Here is a 20,990-nt window from a genome sequence, read left to right as displayed (position 1 = left end):
CAGCCGCAGGTGCCCTGGGGGGCGAGAATGTGTGTGGAGGTGTGATAACAGCATCAGCTAACATTTACTAAACACCTGTCTGTACCAGGCCCAGGTGTGAAAGCTTTCCTCTCACTTTGCTGATGTTCTCACTTAATCCTGGGAACCATCCTGCTAGGTCAGGACTGTCCCCATTTTAAAGATGATGAAACTGAGCCCCAGTGTTGAGAGGGACTTAGCTAAACTCACACAGCTGAGAGAGACCTAACTGGAGTAACATCCCGGGTCTTCAAGACTAGTGCCTTAACCACTATCCACTGCTCCCCTGTGTCTGAGAGCGGCCAGCTTGCTCTGCTCAGGCCCGCATGCTCTGCTTCCCACCCTAGGCTTGCCTGAGCATGTGACGCTGGCTGTGCTGGGGCAGACTCTGTGACTGGGCCCCTGTGGGGTCCCCAGAGACCTGTGATTCTTCCTCCACCACTGATAATGACAGTGTTGGAAGGCGGGAATGTACCCAGCTGGGTGTATGTGTTGGCTGAGGGGAGGGGGTCTCACCACTGGTGGTGGGGAGGAGGGTGGTGGGGAAGGCCTAGTTTGTAGCATTTGCCTATTTCCAAGCTGTAAATATTCTCACTATAGCCAATTTCAAGTTACCAGCAGTTGTTCTCTCCTGCAAAATTCCTGAAAATTTAATAATTTGCCCTCACAAGCTGGTAGGAACTTGCCTCAGCAAGTCATTGGGGGGTTTTTTGGGGTTTTTTTTTGCGGTACGCGGGCCTCTCACTGTTGTGGCCTCTCCCGTTGCAGAGCACAGGCTCCGGACGCGCAGGCTCAGCGGCCATGGCTCACGGGCCTAGCCGCTCCGCGGCATGTGGGATCTTCCCAGACTGGGGCACGAACCCATGTCCCCTGCATCGGCAGGCGGACTCTCAACCACTGTGCCACCAGGGAAGTCCCAAGTCATTGGGTTTTACACACTTAGATGAAACTCCAAAAAATGAGGAAAGCAACACTGGCAGGATCAAGAGGCTACCAATCCAACCTCTTTGTTTTATATCGATGGATAAATGAGGCCCAGAGAAGAGGCGTGCTTAGACTCTTGAGGCTTGGTTTTTACTTTGGGTTTGGGACTTTTTTTTTTTTTTTTGAGTTGGAGCTCCATTTTTTTGGATGAAGTTCTACTCAACCACTTTTTTTTTTTAAATTTATTTATTTTATTTACTTATTTTTGGCTGCGTTGGGTCTTCCTTGCTGCGTGCAGGCTTTCTCCAGTTGTGGCGAGCGGGGGCTACTCTTCGTTGCAGTGTGTGGCCTTCTCGTTGCGGTGGCTTCTCTTGTCGCGGAGCGCAGGCTCTAAGGTGCATGGGCTTCAGTAGTTGCAGCACGCGGGCTCAGTAGCTGTGGCGCACAGGCTCAGTAGTTGCGGAGCACGGGCTTAGTTGCTCCGCGGCATGTGGGATCTTCCCGGACCAGGGCTCAAACCCGTGTCCCCTGCATTGGCAGGCAGATTCTTAACCACTGCGCCACCAGGGAAGCCCTCAACCACTTTTTAAAATTTATAAAGTGTTAATAACAGGCACTGTTACACATGCTTAATAAATATCAATTTAATTAGTCCTCATAACTTCCCTCTGAGTGAGGTAGGTACATTTCCATTCAGTAGTTTTGCCACCACCAAGCCAGGTCCTGCTGCTGTCTTTGGAGCTGCCCTCAGGGTCAGAGGCTGCTCTGGTCTGACCTCCGTAGCTGGAGCGTTCAAGGACTCCAAGATGACATTTGCAGAGGTCCACTCACACCTCTCTTCTCCCTCCACTCCGATCAATAACCACCAAATCCCATCTTTAAAACAGAAATTTCCTAAACCACCCAAGCTTACTTCTTTCCCATCCCTGCAATTACTTCTCAGGTCTTATCTTCTCTCACCTTGGATGATTATACCAGCATCCTCACTGGCTGACTGACTGATTTGATCTCAAATCAGATTTGATTCCTTCCGCAAGCTATCCAAGATAACCTAGTAGATTTCCTGTTTAGAAACTCCTTTGAGTCCCCATTGTCTTCAGGAGGAAATCCAAGACCCCTGCTGACTTCCCCAGCTCTAGATTTAGATGCAGCCCTTTTTGCAGGTCACCTGCCTGGCCCTGGAACACACCTTTGGCCCTTGGTCCCCTTGGCAGACACTGGTCCAGTGTGCCTTTGCTCCAGCATGCCTCTCGAAAGCTATGCCTGTCCCTTGCATCTTTGGGGCAGCTCTGGGAATCCATGCCCTCGTCATGGTCGCCCACACGGCACCCAGGGCCGGGCATGGAAGGGAGGGGTGGGGCGTGTGGAGCTGAATGAATGAGCTAAGACTAGAGAGGGCTTTGTCAGCCAGACCCAACTCCCACTGACCCACTAGGAGGCTTCCCCGGTCTCAGTTTCCCTCCATTGTACCTTGGGGATTTAGAATTGAAAACCCTTGCTTCTCCAGTTTCATGTTCACAGAAAGTGGTTCTCCTCAAAGACCCTTTGCTGACTCTTGGGGGTGTGATTTAGGAGGCTGGATAGGTGGGGGAAGTGGGAAAGCGATCTGGGATCCCAGGGACTCCTTGGATCATCGGCTGCTCCAGGTGCCTCTGGACAGCTCATACTTTCCTGTCCTTCGGGAGACGCTGCCACCTTGACTTCCTCTACGCTTGGATCCAGCAACACTACAACAAACCCTGCCTCTCCCTCTTCACTGTCCTTCCGCCCTCAGCCAGGCAAAGCACGTACCCCTCCACTCCACCCCTGCTGAGGACCAGATGTGGCTTTGACTCCACCTGCTGGAAGAAAGGGGAAACACCTTTTAACACTGCAAAGAAGGATTTCCGGATCTGTCCTTGACTGGCTCTAGGACCCTGGTTATCCATTTACGCAACAAATATTTATAATGGGCCTATTATGTGTCATGCATCGATTAGGCTCTGAGGATAGAGTGGTGAACAAAACAGAGCTTACCTTCTTAGTGGGGACCAATGACAAATAAATGGACACGCACATAAGATAATTTCGGATTGCAATAAGCACCATGAAAGAAATAAGCAGGGTGCACTAATAGAGGGAACTGGTGTGGAGGTTATTTTATTTATTTTATCTGGAGGTTATTTTAAATCAGGTGCTCAGGAAAGAATGTTCTGAGAAAGTGATGTTTGAATCAAATCACAAAGGAGGAGAATTAGACAGACATTTGAAGAGCTTGGGGGAAAGTATTGCAGGTAGAAGCGACAGCTAGCATAAAAACCCAGAGGTAGGAAAGAACCTAGTGTATCTGAAGTACTGAAAGAACACTGTGCAGCCAGAGAGTCGTGAAGGAGAGGGTAGATGGTGTGACATGGATTTGGAGAGCTACGTGGGAACCAGCTCACCCAGGGCCTTGCAGCCCACAGTGAGAGTTTCAGTTCTATTTTGAGAGCAGCCAAAGCCATTGAAGAGGTTTAAAAATTGATTTACATTTCTACAAAATTGATTTACATTTCTAAAAAAGTGTAGGCAGAGGCAGATGGCACAGGGCTTTGTGAACCAAAAGGATTTTTCTCTTTATCCTAAGAGCAGACAAAGCCATTGACAAGTTTTAAGTAGGGGAACCATAGGATGATTAAGAGTTTAGAAAGACTGTATCATCTGCTTTGTGGAGAAAGGATTGAAGGAAGTGAAAGTGGAAGCAGGGTGACTAATGAAGAGGCTGCTCTTGAAATGTTCCTGGGTAATGAAGAGTACCAGACAGAGGTGGTGGCAGTGGAAACAGAAAGAAGACAGATTTGGTACCTGTTTGGCCTGGATAGTTGACAGAGAAAGGGTGAGAGAGGGAGAGGGAAAGAGAGAAATGAAGGTGATGTCTAGATTTCTTTTTTTCTTAATAATTTTATTTATTTACTTTTGGCTGCATTGGGTCTTCATTGCTGTGCGTGGGATGTCTCTAGTTGAGGCAAGGGGTGCTACTCTTCGTTGTGATGAGAGGGCTTCTCATTGTGGTGGCTTCTCTTGTTGCATAGCATGGACTCTAGGCATGCAGGCTTCACTAGTTGTGGCACACAGGCTCAGTAGTTGTGGTGCACGGGCTTAGTTGCTCCACAGCTTGTGGGATCTTCCTGGACGAGGGCTCGAACACACGTCCCCTGCATTGGCAGCCAGATTCTTAACCACTGCACCACCAGGGAAGTCCAATGCCTAGATTTCTAATTCAGGGAACAGAGAGGGAGCAATAGAGGAGCTCCCTCCGTAATAGAGGGAGCACTGGAGGAGGAGCAAGCTTGGGGGACAAAACAATTCATCTGTCACCTGTTTGTATCATTTTCATATAAAAAAAAAGGAAGAAATCACACTTAGAAATTCGACTAAATCAGAAACAAAGATATGCACTATCACCACTATTACTATGTAACCTTTCATTGGAGATATTAGCCAATGCAATTAGATAAAAAAAGAAATAAAATTGGAAAGTAGGTAAAATTATATTTATTTGCCAATGATTGTATTCCAAGAGAACCCAAGTGAATCAACTGAAAAACTCCTCTAAACAAGAAAAGTCCATAAGGATATGGGATATAAAATTAACATACAAATATCAATACAGAGAGGGCAGACAGCAGAAGCAAGAATTACAATTCTGCAGCGTGTGGAGGGAAAACCACATTCACAGAAAGAGAGACAAAATGAAAAGACAGAGGACTTTGTCCCAGATGAAGGAACAAGATAAAACCCAAGAAAAACAACTAAATGAAGTGGAGATAGGCAACCTTCCAGAAAAAGAATTCAGAATAATGATAGTGAAGATGATCCAGGACCTCAGAAAAAGAATGGAGGCAAAGATCGAGAAGATGCAAGAAATGTTTAACAAAGACCTAGAAGAATTAAAGAACAAACACCTAGAAGAATTAGAGAACAAACAAACAGAGATAAACAATATAATAACTGAAATGAAAAATACCTAGGAGGAATCAACATCAGAATAACTGAGGCAGAAGAATGGATAAGTGACCCAGAAGACAGAATGGTGGAATTCACTCCACGGAACAGAATAAAGAAAAAAGAATGAAAAGAAATGAAGACAGCCTAAGAGACCTCTGGGACAACATTAAATGCAACAACATTTGCATTATAGGTGTCCCAGAAGGAGAAGTGAGAGAGAAAGGACCAGAGAAAATATTTGAAGAGATTATTGTCAAAAACATCCCAAACATGGGAAAGGAAATAGCCACCCAAGTGCAGGAAGTGCAGAGAGTCCCAGGCAGGATAAAACCAAGGAGAAACACGGCGAGACACATAGTAATCAAATTGACAAAAATTAAAGACAAAGAAAACTTATTGAAAGCAACCAGGGAAAAGCGACAAATAACATACAAGGGAACTCCCATAAGGTTAACAGCTGATTTCTCAGCAGCAACTCTACAAGCCAGAAGGGAGTGGCACAATATATTTAAAGTGGTGAAAGGGAAGACCCTACAACCAAGATTACTCTACCTGGCAAGGATCTCATTCAGATTCGATGGAGAAATCAAAAGCTTTACAGACAAGCAAAAGCTAAGAGAATTCAGCATCACAAAACCAGCTCTACAACAAATGCTAAAGGAACTTCTCTAAGTGAGAAACACAAGAGAAGAAAAGGACCTACACAAACAAACTCATAACAACTAAGAAAATGGTAATAGGAACATACGTATCGATAATTACCATAAAAGTGAATAGATTAAATGCTCCAACCAAAAGACACAGGCTCACTGAATGGATACAAAAGCAAGAACCATATATACACTGTCTACAAGAGACCCACTTCAGACCTGGGGACATACAGACTGAAAGTGAGGGGATGGAAAAAGATATTCCATGCAAATGGAAATCAAAAGAAAGCTAGAGTAGCAATACTCATATCAGATAAAATAGATTTTAAAATAAAGAATGTTACAAGAGACAAAGAAGGACACTAGATAATGATTAAGGGATCAATCCAGGAAGAAGATATAACAATTATAAATATATATGCACCCAGCATAGGAGCACCTCAATACATAAGGCAACTGCTAACAGCTATAAAAGGGGAAGTCGACAGTAATACAATAATAGTGGGGGACTTCAACACCTCACTTACACCGATGGACAGATCATCCAGACAGAAAATTAATAAAGAAACACAAGCTTTAAATGACACAATAGACCAGATAGATTTAATTGACATTTATAGGACATTCCATCCAAAACCAGCAGATTACACTTTCTTCTCAAGTGCACACAGAACATCCTCCAGGATAGATCACATCTTGGGTAGCAAATCAAGCCTCGGTAAATTTAAGAAAATTGAAATCATGTCAAGCGTCTTTTCTGACCACAATGCTACAAGATTAGAAATAAATTACAGGGAAAAAACTGTAAAAAACACAAACACATGGAGGCTAAACAATCACTTACCAAATAATCAAGAGATCACTGAAGAAATCAAAGAGGAAATCAAAAATACCTAGAGACAAATGACAATGAAAACATGATGATCCAAAACCTATGGGATGCAGCAAAAGCAGTTCTAAGAGGGAAGTTTATAGCAGTACAAGCCTACCTCAAGACACAAGAAAAATCTCAAATAAACAATCCAAACTTAAAGGAAGGTTAGAGAAAGGAACTAGAGAAAGAAGAAAAAACAAAACCCGAAGTTTGTAGAAGGAAAGAAATCGTAATGATCAGAGCAGAAATAAATGAAATAGAAACTAAGAAAACAATAGCAAAGATCAATCAAGCTAAAAGCTGGTTCTTTGAGAAGGTAAACAAAATTGATAAACCTTAGCCAGACTCATCAAGAAAAAGAGGGAGAGGACTCAAATCAGTAAAATTAGAAACGAAAAAGGAGAAGTTACAACAGACACCACAGAAATACAAAGCATCTTAAGAGACTATTACAAGCAACTCTATGCCAATAAAATGGACAACCTGGAAGAAATGGACAAATTCTTAGAAATGTATAACCTACCAAGACTGAACCAGGAAGCAATAGAAAATATGAACAGACCAATGACAAGCACTGAAATTGAAACTGTGATTAAAAATCTTCCAACAAACAAAAGTCCAGGACCAAATGGCTTCACAGGTGAATTCTATCAAACATTTAGAGAAGAGCTAACACCCATCCTTCTCAACTCTTCCAAAAACTGCCGAGGAAGGAACACTCCCAAACTCATTCTATGAGGCCACCATCACCCTGATACCAAAACCAGACAAAGATACTACAAAAAAAGAAAATTACAGACTAGTATCATGGATTAATATAGATGCAAAAACCCTCAACAAAATACTAGCAAACAGAATCCAACAACACATTAAAAGGATCATACACTATGATCAAGTGGGATTTATCCCAGGGATGCAAGGATTCTTCAATATATGAAAATCAGTGTGATACACCATGTTAACAAACTGAAGAATAAAAACCATATAATCATCTCAATAGATGCAGAAAAATCTTTTGACAAAATTCAACACCCATTTATGATAAAAACTCTCCAGAAAGTGGACATAGAGGGAACCTACCTCAACATAATAAAGGCCATATATGAAAAACCCACAGCAAACGTCATTCTCAATGGTGATAAACTGAAAGCATTTCCTCTAAGATCAGGAACAAGACAAGGATGTCCACTCTTATGATTATTATTCAACATAGATTTGGAAGTCCTAGCCACAGCAATCAGAGGAGAAAAAGAAATAAAAGGAATCCAAATTGGAAAAGAAGAAGTAAAACTGTCACTGTTTGCAGGTGACATGATACTATACATAGAGAATCCTAAGGATGCCACCAGAAAACTACTAGAGCTAATCAGTGAATTTGGTAAAGTTGCAGGATACAAAACTAATGCACAGAAATCTCTTGCATTCCTATACACTAGCAACAGAAGATCAGAAGGAGAAATTAAGGAAACAATCCCATTCACCATTGCAACAAAAAGAATAAAATACCTAGGAATAAACCTACCTAAGGAGGTAAAAGACCTGTACTCAGAAAACTATAAGACACTGATGAAAGAAATCAAAGATGAAACAAACAAATGGAGATATATACCATGTTCTTGGATTGGAAGAATCAATATTGTGAAAATGACTATACTACCCAAAGCAATCTACAAATTCAATGTAATCCCTATTAAACTACCAGTGACCTTTTTTACAGAACTAGAACAAAACATCTTAAAATTTGTATGGAGACACTAAAGACCCCGAATAGCCAAAGCAGCCTTGAGGGCAAAAAATGGAGCTGGAGAAATCAGACTCCCTGACTTCAGACTATACTACAAAGCTACAGTAATCAAGACAATATGGTATTGGCACAAAAACAGAAATATAGATCAATGGAACAGGATAGAAAGCCCAGAGATAAACCCATGCACCTGTGGTCAACTAATCTATGACAAAGGAGGCACAGATATACAGTGGAGAAAAGACAGTCTTTTCAATAAGTGGTGCTTGGAAAACTGGGCAGCTACATATAAAAGAATGAAATTAGAACACTCCCTAACACCATACACAAAAATAAACTAAAAATGGATTAGAGACTTAATGTAAGACCGGACACTATAAAACTCTTAGAGGAAAACATAGGAAGAACACTCTTTGACATAAATCACAGCAAGATCTTTTTTGATCCACCTCCTAGAGTAATGGAAATAAAAACAAAAATAAACAAATGGGACCTAATGAAACTTAAAAGCTTTTGCAAAGCAAATGAAACTGCAAACAAGACGAAAAGGCAACCCTCGGGATGGGAGAAAATATTTGCAAACGAATCAACAGACAAAGGATTAATCTCCAAAATATATAAACAGCTCAGCCAGCTCAACACCAAGAAAACAAACAACCCAATCCAAAAATGGGCAGAAGACCTAAATAGACATTTCTCCAAAGAAGATATACAGATTGCCAACAAACACATGAAAGAATGCTCAACATCATTAATCATTAGAGAAATGCAAATCAAAACTACAATGCGATATCATATCACACCAGTCAGAATGGCCATCATAAAAAAATCTACAAACAATAAATGCTGGAGAGGGTGTGGAGAAAAGAGAACCCTCTTGCACTGTTGGTGGGAATGTAAATTGATACAGCCACTATGGAGAACAGTATGGAGGTTCCTTAAAAAAACAGAAATAGAACTACCATACGACCCAGCAGTCCCACTACTGGGCATATACCCTGAGAAAACCATAATTCAAAAAGGGTCATGTGGGCTTCCTTGGTGGCGTAGTGGTTGAGAATCCGCCTGCCAGTGCAGGGGGCATGGGTTTGAGCCCTGGTCTGGGAAGATCCCACATGCCACGGAGCAACTAAGCGTGTGTGCCAAGACTACTGAGCCTGTGTTCTAGAGCCTGTGAGCCACAACTACTGAGCCCATGTGCCGCAACTACGGAAGCCCATGTGCCTACAGCCCGTGCTCCACAACGAGAGAAGCCACTGCAATGAGAAGCCTGTGCACTGCAACAAAGAGTAGCCCCCGCTCTCCACAACTAGAGAAAGCCTGCGCACAGCAACGAACACCCAACACAGCCAAAAATAAATAAATAAAATAAATAAATTTATTTTAAAAAAAAAAAGGGTCATGTACCAGAACGTTCATTGCAGCTCTATTTACAATAGCCAGGACATGGAAGCAACCTTAAGTGTCCATCAGCAGATGAATGGGTAAAGAAGATGTGGCACATGTATACAATGGAATATTACTCAGCCATAAAAAGAAACAAAATTGAGTTATTTGTAGTGAGGTGGATGGACCTAGCGTCTGTCATACAGAGTGAAGTAAGTCAGAAAGAGAAAAACAAATACCGTATGCTAACACATATATATGGAATCTAAAAAAAAAAGAAGGTCATGAAAAACCTAGGGGCAAGATGGGAATAAAGACGCAGACCTACTAGAGAATGGACTTGAGGACATGGGGAGGGGGAAGGGTAAGCTGGGACAAAGTAAGAGAGTGCTAGTGTATATGTGGACATATATACACTACCAAATGTAAAATAGATAGTTAGTGGGAAGCAGCCGCATAGCACAGGGAGATCAGCTCGGTGCTTTGTGACCAGCTAGAAGGGTGGGATAGGGTGGGTGGGAGGGAGACAAAAGGGGGAGGAGATATGGGGATATATGTATATGTATAACTGATTCACTTTGTTATAAAGCAGAAACTAACACACAATTGTAAAACAATTATACTCCAATAAAAATGTTAAAAAAACAAAACAACTGCATCGTTTGACATGATAACCACTACCATGTGTGGCTATTTGAATTTAAATGCAAAATAATTAAAATTAAATGAAAAAAAATTTGGTTTCTCAGTCCTACTGGTTACATTTTAAGTTCTCAATAGCCAACGTGTGCTTAGTGGTTATTGTATTCATGTAATTATAGAACATATCCATCATTGCACAAAGTTCTATTGTCCAGTGCTAAGTTAGAAGATAAGGGGAAAGAGAAGACCACACTTATGAGAGCAACAAATTACCTAGGAATAGGAAAAAAATAGCTCTCTGTTACACCACATGACCTATTTGGTCACAGACCCCCTGTCTAGACTGCTCTGTATTTCAGGTCACAGCCAAAGTCTCATCTTTTTGGGAATCTTCCCTGACTCTTCCAGGCTGACTCAGAGGTCACTCCAGTACCCGCCAGGGCAACATACAGTTGATTCTCATTATTTGCAGATTCCGTGTTTGCAAATTTCCTACTTGCTAAAATTCATTTGTAACCCCAAGAAGCGGGGCAGGAGAGGGGAGAAGAAGGCAGCAGCAATGACAGAGGCGGTAGAGAACCAGGGAAGGTTTAGGACTGGGTGTTTTGGACGAGATCCAGAGCCTCCCTCTTTTTTTTTTTTTCTTCAGCTAAGACAGCAAAAGAGATGATTTATTGTACACATGTTACATTCAGCCACAAGTGAGAACAGAACTAGTCCAGAATGTCAAAGGTCCAGGGCAAAGGACCAAAAGGGACCATTTTGATACGAGCAAGGGGGTTCTCTCAAAGGTGGTCGAGGCGATCAGAATGGTCATCGATGTTCCAGATCCACTGAGACAAGTTCTAGACAGTAGGCAAGCAGTCCAACAATTTGTACCAGCGTCCCTGGCCCCTGGCTTCCCTTGTTTCTGCTCCTGTGGCTTTCTAGGGTCTCCCTCTTTTTCTCCAGGGCAGCTGTGAGAGACAGGGTGGGGCTCACATCTCCAGGGCAATCAAGGAAGTGCCCGATTGCTATGGCCTAAAGTGCTTTCCATTTTCCGGGGTGAGGCCTAAGCCCTAAAGTGGCCCAGCCTTGAGTAAGTTCTGATTGCTCACCCATCCAGGAAATTACCTTCTGTCTGGCAGAGATCCTGTTGAAAATGACCTGGGGCGGGTGGACTGGGTCCCCACTCCAAGGTGATCCAATATGGCCTGGATAGCTTGGAGGGAGTCTGGCATATCTTGGGGGTGACCTGGGTCAGAGAAGCAAGGAGGGGGCAGGACTGTCTGCCCTTATAGTGGTTCATCAGAGATGAGAGATGAGGCCTGAAGTCTCTCTGTCTCCCATGGCAGTCACCACAGTCACTCAACCCAGTACCTTTCCCTTAGGACCCCCATGCAGCCTCAAAGGACATCTGTAATGGGGAAGGTAGGGAAACCACCCAGGGCAGCCCGCAGGTTCAGAGAGGGCAATGGAGTCACACAAGGTCACACAGCCAACCAGAGACAGAAGCAGAATGGAATCTAGTTCTCACTCCCACACTTAAGAGTTATTTTTGTTTTCCCTCCAAATTATCAGTTTCTTTCTTTCTTTTTCAGTATTAATGCTTTATTTCCTAAACAGGGTAGTGGTTTCACAGGTGTTTATTACATTAGTCCTTATAGCCTCTGTATGTCTGAAATACATCATAATTTTTAAAGGGGTAAATGGTAAATTTGTAGAATACAAGAACAGTTTAGAGGAGGGCTTGCTGAGGGAGGGGCATGGATGGGCATAGGGATGAAGAAGTAACAGTCGTGTCTCAGGGCTGAGGAACTGATCTCCATCCCCTTCATCCCCACTGCAGTTTTCTTGGTTCAGGTTTTCATCTTTTCAATAGCTTCCTGTTTGTTTTTCCTTGTTAAAGTCTTGTTCCCCAGAAGTTATTGTTTATAGTTCTGAGCGGAATTGTCAGTTTCTGAAGGACCAAGACTCTTGTCCTGTGTCAGTCCCTTCCCCTTTACTTCCACCAGGACCCAGACTCCAGAGCTAGTTTCCTAGCAGATGGGTTTGGTCTTTTCTGTTAACACCCAGGCTAGATGCAGATCCACTCCCTGCTATTTCTTAAAGGGACCCACGCACAGAGCCCACAAGGGAAGAGACTCGGTTGTCTAATCCAACTGCCACCTGATGCTTAGACGCCGCAACGACATTTCTGCCTGTGGCTGGCTGGCTGCATTTTGCTCACACACGCTGTTGGCAGACAGTTCATTATGGCTCAAGTCAGTCTTTTTATTTCTAAAGAAAGGTGTAAAAAAGATATTCCTCATCCTAAATGGAAACTAGGTGCTTGTGGTTTGCCCCCCACATACCCTGGATCAGTCTTTGGAGTCTGCACAAAAACACAACCTCCTTCAATCTCATCTCAAACCTGCAGAGAGTTGAAGATAGACCCATGTCCCCAGAAATGGATTCAAGGCTTGGTTTCACTCCTTTAGTTGCTTTAATTTCCTGTAAAAATCATGCGTTTATTTGCTTTTGTAATTATAAAGGAAGCTCCTTATTAAAAAATTTTTTTATTATGGTAAATTTCATATAGGAAAATGCACAAATCTTAACTGTACAGCTCAACTTTTCCCTATGTATACACCCACATAACCTCCACCCAGTTCAAGATATAGAACATTTCTATCTCCCTGGAAGTTCCCTTGTGCCTTTTTCAATCAATACGCAATCCACCAGAGGTAACGACTATTCTGATTTCTGTCACCATAGGTTAGTTTTGCTTATTCTTGAACTTCTTATGAATGGAACCATATAGTATGTATTCTTCTGTGTCTGGTTTCTTTGCCTTAGCACAATGTTTTTGAGATTTATCTGTGTTGTTCTGTGTACTAGTCTATTTTTTTTCATTTTGATTATTGCTGGTAATATTTCATTTTGTGAATACATCACCAAGTGTTTTATTCTCCTGTTGATGGATATTTGGATTTTGTCCAATTTTGGCTGTTGACTAAATTTGCTGTGAACATTCTTGTACCAGACTTCTGACAGACATATGAACTAATCTTTCTTGGGTGTATGTCTGCATGTGGAATTGTTGCGTCATAGTGTAGATGTATGTCTGGCTTTTTAAGGATCTGCCAAATAATAACATATGAAAATTCAAGTTAGTCCACATCCTCAGCAACCCTAGATGACAGGTTTTTTTTAAAAGCCTTTCTTCTGAATGTATCAAGTATCTCATTGTTGCTTTGACGTGCATTCTTTGATGAGATATTATTTTAAGCAGTTTCATACATTACTGGCCATTTGTCCTTTGTGAAATGCTTGTTCCAAGTCTTTTACTCATTTTGAATTGAATGTTTGTGTTTTTCTTAACGATTTGTAAGGGTTCTTTCTATATTCTGGATACGATTTATCAGTCTCTACCTTGCTGATTTGTTTTCTTAATGGTATCTGTTGATGATTAGATGTTTTTAAGTCCAATTTATCCATTTTTTAAGAGCTAAGTGCATTTTGTGATCTGACTAAGAAATCTTTACCTACCCCAATATCAAAAAAACTCTATGTATTTATTTAGAAGTTTGAGTGTTGAAGTTTTGACATTTAGGTCTATGATCCACCTTAGAATTATTTTCTGTGTATAGTTTAAGGGTCAGGGTTCTTTTTTCTCCACATACATCTAATTGTTCCAATATCATTTATTAAAACGCCATCCTTCCTCTACTTAATTACAATGACACCTTTGATGAAAATCAAGAGAGCATACACGTGTGGATCCATTCTAGACTCTTTATTCTGTTCCAGTGATCGTATTTGCCTATTTTTGCTCCAAAAGGTCCCTGTTATTAATTACTATAGCTTTATAGTAAATCTTGAAATCTGGTGACGTAAGTCTTCCAACTTTTTTTCAAGAGTTCTTGTATATTCTGGGCTTCCCTTGTGGTGCAGTGGTTAAGAATCCACCTGTCAATGCAGGAGACACGGGTTTGAGCCCTTGTCCGGGAAGATCCCGCATGCCACGGAGAAACTAAGCCCTTGTGCCACAACTACTGAGCCTGTGCTCTAGAGCCCGCGAGCCACAACTACCGAGGCTTCGTGCTGCAACTACTGAAGACTGCACGCCTAGAGCCTGTGCTCCGCAACAAGAAAAGCCACCGCAATGAGGAGCCCGCACGTCGCAACAAAGAGCAGCCCCAGCTCTCCACAACTAGATACAACTAGGGAAAGCCTGGGCACAGTAATGAAGACCCAATGCAGCCAAAAAAAAAAAAAAAAAAAAAAAGTTCTTAGGTATTCTAGGTCCTTTAATTATCGCGTAAATTTTGCTATCACCTTGTCAATTTACACACAATCACACACACACATACTACACACATGGCTTGTGGGAATTTTAATTGGATTGCATTGAACCTATAGACCAATTTAGAAAAAGTCAATAACAATATTGAGTCTTGCAATTTATGAACATGGAATATCTGTCCATTTACTGAGGTAATCTTTAATTTTTCTCCAGATATATTTTATAGTTTTCAGTGTCAAGGTCTTGCACACCTTTCAATAGATTTATTCCTAGGTATTTAATATTTTTCATGCAGTTACAAATAGCATTGTTTTTTTTATTTATGAAATTTATTTTCTTATATAAATTATGTATTTCTCTGGGCAGACAACCTTCACCTTATTGCACTATAGCACATCTGTAATACCAAGCTACAGGACAAGTCTTAACAAGGTCTGTATTCCACGTAGCACTTGTCTACCGGGCACTGTAGAAGAGGATGAGGAAAAGCCAGGACCCATCTCAGGTGAAGAACGGGGAGGGGGCAATGTGTCTCGTCTCTGACAGTTGGTTTTCTCCCGGGAAGGGGAACATGCAAAGTTATGTCTGGATTCTGGAAGGGGGAGGAGATCTTGGAGGCTGAGAAGCCCAATGCAACACTGCAGCTCAACTCCCTTTATCTCTGGGGGAAGCAGGGACTCCTCTTTCACTCATCTGTAACACATCACTCTGGCCTAGCTGATGCTTTGGGTAAACAGAGACAGGGGTCATCCTCGAATTAGCAGCACTTAAGAACAGGCCATACACTGCCACAGTGTGCCACACTCCCTGGGTGTCCCTGGCCCCAGGGACCTGAAAGCTGTGTATCCTAGGGAGAGGTGCCACTCAAGACCCAGAGATGGCTGTGGAAGTCCCTTTATCTAATGGAGCTGGGGATGATGCTTGGACGTCCCCATGACCACACTTAGCTAGCAAAGCTCTGGTGTTGGATCTTCTAACCATTGGTCAAAGCTGTAATGAGACCGAGTCTGTAGGCAGAGTGAAGGGATGCCTGAGTAGGAAGGGGGAGGAGCGTGGGGATGGGGGCGGGTAATGGGCAGTGACTGTAACATGATTAGGTCCTCCTTGCAGATGGAGGCTGGGCTGAACTGGGAGTGGGGGTAGGAGGGGCTGCAAGCCCCCGCCCGGAGCTCCTCTCACTCTGCCTTTGAACAACGCTGAAGACAAGTTGCTCACATTCTCTAGAGCATGTTCTTGATACAGGGATGGGGGCTTTGGGGGGAAGTGGTGATTTGGTATTGGCCAAGAGCCACATTAAGCCTTTATGAGGGCAACCACCACAGCCTTGGCATTGAGACTGCATAGGTCACAGTAGACCTGGCCAGTGCCCACAAAGACGATGGGTTTGCTTGTGATGTAGGTCATAGAAATAGCAGCTCCCACCTTGTCATCGATGGTATCAAGTTTGGTAAGGACACCGAGGTGTCTGGGCCATAGAATGGTCAGCCAAGTCTCTGTTGAACTTGACCAGCTTGTCCATGGCCTCATTGCCTACTAAGGCCTCCCCGACAAACAGCACCAAGTCGGTGCGTTGAGAGTAATGAGCTTGGCCAGGGCAGTCATCAGAGGGGCACTGTCTTGCATGCGGCCAGCTGTGTCCACCAGCACCACATCAAAACCTTGGTTATGTGCAAAGGCAACGGCTTCCATGGTAATGCCAGCAGTATCCTTGCCATAGCCCTTCTCAAACAACTGCACCATGGTGTGGCTGCCGTGATTCTCAGGGGGGTGTAGGGCACTCAAACGCCGGGTGTGTGTCCGCAGCTGCTCCACAGCCCCGGCACGAAATGTATCGCAGGCAGGAATGAGGACACTGAAGCCATTCTCTAACAGCCAGAAGGAAATCTTGGCAAGATTAATAGACATCCCCATGTCATTCACGCCACAGAAAGTGACCACGTAAGGGCGCTGATGGTGCTGGGCGTCCATGATATCCTGGAGCATGTCCACACAGTGCTGTGACTGCAGAATCTGCACCAGGGACTCTTGGAGAGCTTGCTTTGGAAGTCACCGTGCTGAACGTCCCCATCACCTTCCCTTCCAGCTTGCTGGCCACAGATTCACAGAGTTGCACTGCAGTGTCTGCTGCCACGTTCTTAGCAATGAGATGGTCATGCATCTTGTCCCGCACAGATTCCATGTCTTCACGACTCAAGCTCTTGGAACCCTCAAGGCCCCTCAGCATCCCAAACATGCCACCCAGGTTCCCCTTGGTAGCACTAGGTTTGATGGCGTTTTGAGCAGCCCCTTCGTCATCTGAGCTGCTGCGGTCCAGATCCTAAAGCTGCCTCCCACACCCAGTCCCTCGAATCCAGTTGATGCCCTCGGCTGGGGCCACCTCAGGGGCTCCATTGATGGTGGGAGTGCAATAGTCCAAGACTTCTCTGTTAGCAGAGCCACCCAGTGCCCACACCCCGGGCACTTTTTTGCCCTTCTCCTTGGGATCATTTGACTTACTGGACTTGCCGGACTTCTCCATACCCCTCCCATGCTTCTGAATGAACTCTTTTCACTTCCTGCGGATCAATTCCTGTTTGGAAAGTTCTATCCCGTTCTCAGGCCCCACTGGGAGACCTGACTTTTCTGCAGGGACTTCTTTGCTGGTAGCCAAAGGACCATCAGAACCTTCCTTCTTGGTCCCCTTGTTTTTTTTTTTTTTTTTTTTTGCTGTTCTTGGCTTTTTCCTTAGGCTTTTCACCCCGTGTCTCAATCATGGACCTCACAGGTTTCTTGGCCTTTTCAGAATCTTCCAATTTCTTCATGGCTGTGGGAGCACGGATCTTACTGCTCTCCTCTGATTCACGAAGGAGCCGCAGAAAGTCATTCTGGCAACTGAAAGTACCATTCAATAGACTTAAGGCACGTTGCTGTCGGATCTCAGTGCGGTACTTGTCACAAAACAGCCGGTGCACGCGTCTATCAACTTGCCTGCGTATGTCAGTGTTAGGATCTTCTGAAAACCTACCACAAACACCAGCTCAAACTGGTTGTCTAGTTTATACCTGAGCGTGAGTGCCTCATGGGTGAAGGAGTTGTTACCTCCCCTTTCCTGCCACAGTACCGAACGAATCAACGCGTTAATGAGCCGGGTGCATGAGTTGCTCCCGCCCTGGAAGCACCAGAGCACGAGCCGCCTTTGGAGAAAATGGTGAAGAAGTTGAGCGTGGCGGCAGCGGGAAAGGAACCGGGCTGGCGCCGGGAACTCAGGCCGAGATCGTCGCTGCTTCCTGCTGCGCCAAGCGCTGGACACGTCCCACCAGTGGCCCCGGACACCGGCTCCAATGGTATTGTTTTGTTAAGTTTCATTTTCCAATTGTTTCTTGCTAGTATGTATCGACAGAAATACATTTGTTTTGTATCTTGACCTTGTATCCAGTAGCCTTTTTAAATTCACTTATTAATTCTATGAAACTTCCATATATTTAATTTAAAAAACATCTTTATCGATCTTAAAGTTCCAGCTGGTATTTTCATTATTTTAAAGCATCCCATTTATTGACCATCACTGCTTATCTTTCTGGCTCACTCTCTTAAATATCGTGAATCCATTAACTTTCTAACCTCTTCAGGACCTCCAGCCCATTGACCCTACCAACTTTTTATTGCCCTTCACCTTGCCTACTTACCTCTTGGGGTCCATGGTCTCAACATTATCATTACTTTCTTGCCCTCTTTCCTCTATATAGATCTTGCTTGGATACATTCCTGTTTAAATCCAAATCCCAGACTCAACATGGTTGAGAAAAAGACACAACGATATTGGCTAGTTTCACTATAAATGGGCCTGTGATGCTACTCATTTCCCAAGTTCATTTGTTCTTCCACTCTTAACTGACTATCTCACACCCTCTGTCTTCTCAAACCTCCAAAGCCTCCTCTCCACCCTCACTCTCAAATGGTGATCTTGCTTCTTATTTCATTAGAAAAGCAATCAAAAGAGAACTTCTACATTCTACGACCAACACATCAACCTACCCACCAGTATCTGCACTCCTTTATTCGAGCGCATTTGTCATACAATAGTTTTATCTCTCTCTCTCACATCTTCCATTACTCCCTCTCTAATGATTCATTCCCAGCAGCTTACAAACAGGCCATGTTATCTCCTGTCTTAAAAACCAAATCAGGGCTTCCCTGGTGGCGCAGTGGATAAGAATCTGCCTGCCAATTCAGGGGATATGGGTTCGATCCCTGGTCCTGGAAGATCTCACATGCGGCGGAGCGACTAAGCCCATGCTCCACAACTACTGAGCCTGTGCTCAGGAGCCTGTGATCCACAACTACTGAAACCCGCGTGCCTAGAGACCATGATCCGCAACAAGAGAAGCCACCGCAATGAGAAGCCCCCGCTCGCCACAACTGGAGAAAGCCCATGCACAGCAATGAAGACCCAACACAGCCAAAAAAAGAAAAAAAAGAAAAGAAAATCAAACCAAATCCCTCCTCTGACAGCACACTTTTTTCTAGGTACCGTCTCATTTTTCTAATCTACTTTATAGCAACACATCTCAAAAGATTGCCTTTATCCTCTCTCTCTACTTTGTCTACTCCCATTCTCTCTTGAACCTACTCCAGTCCACTTACCCTAGCCGCAGGGAGTGCTGTAACAGGGAGCAGAGAAAAGAGCAGTATCTAGAGAGAGGGATGATTGGACTCTAATCCGGTCAGCCTTTGCCCCAACTATTACACCAAAACTGCTCTTGTCAAGGTCACCAATGACCTCCATGTTGCTAAGTCCAGTGGTCAGTTGCCCTCTTACTTGCTTATCTACAGCCCAGATGATCACTTCCTCCTTGAAACTCATTTGACCTCACAGGGACACTCTTCTCTCTTTGTTCTCTTTTTCCCTCTGGGGCTTTCCTCCCATCTTCCCAACCTCTACCTGAAGTGCCCGGGACCCAGTCTCAGACCTCTTCTCTTGTCTCCACTTGGTTGATGGCTCTCCACCCTATCAGATCCAATACTCCCTTTTAATTTAATTTATTTTTTAAATGTTTTATCATAAATAATGTCAAACAAACAAATGAAAGTGGAGAGAATAGTACAATGTATTCCCATATATCTATTACCTGGGTTCAATATTTAACAATACTTCTCCCCATTTGCTTTATCTATCCCTTTTTCTCTTTTTCTTTGCAGAAGTCTGGGATTTGAAAGCAAATCCCCAGACACCAGTCATTTCACTCCTACCTACTTCAGTATGCATTTCTTTTTTTCTTTTTCTCTCTTTCTTTTGTAATTCAAGCAAGATCGGTATGCATTTCTTTCTTTCTTTTTTTTTTTTTTTGCTGTACGCGGGCCTCTCCCGCTGTGGAGCACAGGCTCCGGACGCGCAGGCTCAGCAGCCATGGCTCATGGGCCCGGCCGCTCTGCGGCACGCGGGATCCTCCTGGACCAGGGCACGAACTCGCGTCCCCCGCATCGGCAGGCGGACCCCCAACCACTGCGCCACCAGGGAAGCCCCTGGTATGCATTTCTTAAAGACATGGGCCATTGTCTTGCAAAACCACAATGCCATGACCATACCTAACAGCATTTAAAATAGTTCTTTGGTATCATTTAATATCCAGTCCATAATTACACTTTCCCTAATGTCTCAGGTATGTGTTATTACAGTGGATTTGTTCAAACTTGGATCCAAACAGGTCTCCACATTATATTTTGCTGCCGTATCCTTTCAACTTTATTCATTGCCAGCAGTCCTCCTCTTCCCTTTATTTTTCATATCATTGACTTATTGCAGAAACCAGCTCAATTGCCCTGTAGAGTGTTCCACATTCTGGATTTATTCCTTTTTTATAACAAATCTTTTGTAATTTGCCCTTTACTGTCCTGAAATGAAATTGAGAAATAATGTAGCTACTGTATTAGTTAGGGTCTGGCAGGAAACAGATGGCACACTCAAGCCGAGTCCAATCAAGGCCAGCTTTATGAAGGGATTATTGACAAAGATTGGGCAAAGTGAAGGGAACCAACAAGAAATGAGGAAGCACTAGAGGACGTGTCTGCCATCCCTGGGCCTGAAGGACCAAGAGGAGGGAGTGGTCTCTCCCTCTGGCTGAACCCCACAGGAAGCCACTGGGCAAGGGAGCTGGTTGATGTCATTTATGAAAGTTGGCCTCCTGGGGCAGGTAGCAGGGTGCAGTAGAGCAGAGAGTAGATCGGGTCGAGAGGGACAAATGAAGGATATCTCTCAAAGCAGTCTACACACATAATTTCAAAATAATGGATTGAATTTCCTGTATTACAAGGAAAAACAAGAGGAAACTAATGTATAAAGTATTATATATTTGAATATGCAAAAATTTTGCACCACTTCACCAGAAGCCCTAATGGAATCATCAGATGCTTGCAGCCGTTCCTAGAATCACTGTGTCTGCCAAAGCGGCACATTCAGACTGATCCAGGAGAACTGGAGTGGCATCTCAAATACAGAGAGAGCCATGTTGCTGATTTTTGAATCAAGACCAAGCACCCTCT

General features: G+C 43.6%; 1 pseudogene across 1 annotated transcript; it reads right to left on the bottom strand.

The window, feature by feature from the left end:
• Positions 1 to 15,764: 15,764 nt before the first annotated feature.
• LOC309974853 (signal recognition particle receptor subunit alpha-like) lies at positions 15,765 to 17,816 on the bottom strand (annotated as a pseudogene). The gene has a single exon. The product of its transcript is annotated as a signal recognition particle receptor subunit alpha-like (transcript).
• Between the last annotated feature and the right edge of the window lie 3,174 nt (positions 17,817 to 20,990).

Source organism: Leucopleurus acutus, assembly GCF_964270905.1.
Source record: "Leucopleurus acutus genome assembly, chromosome: 2".
Lineage (NCBI taxonomy): Eukaryota > Metazoa > Chordata > Mammalia > Artiodactyla > Delphinidae > Leucopleurus > Leucopleurus acutus.
This window is presented reverse-complemented; position numbering and strand designations above follow the sequence as displayed.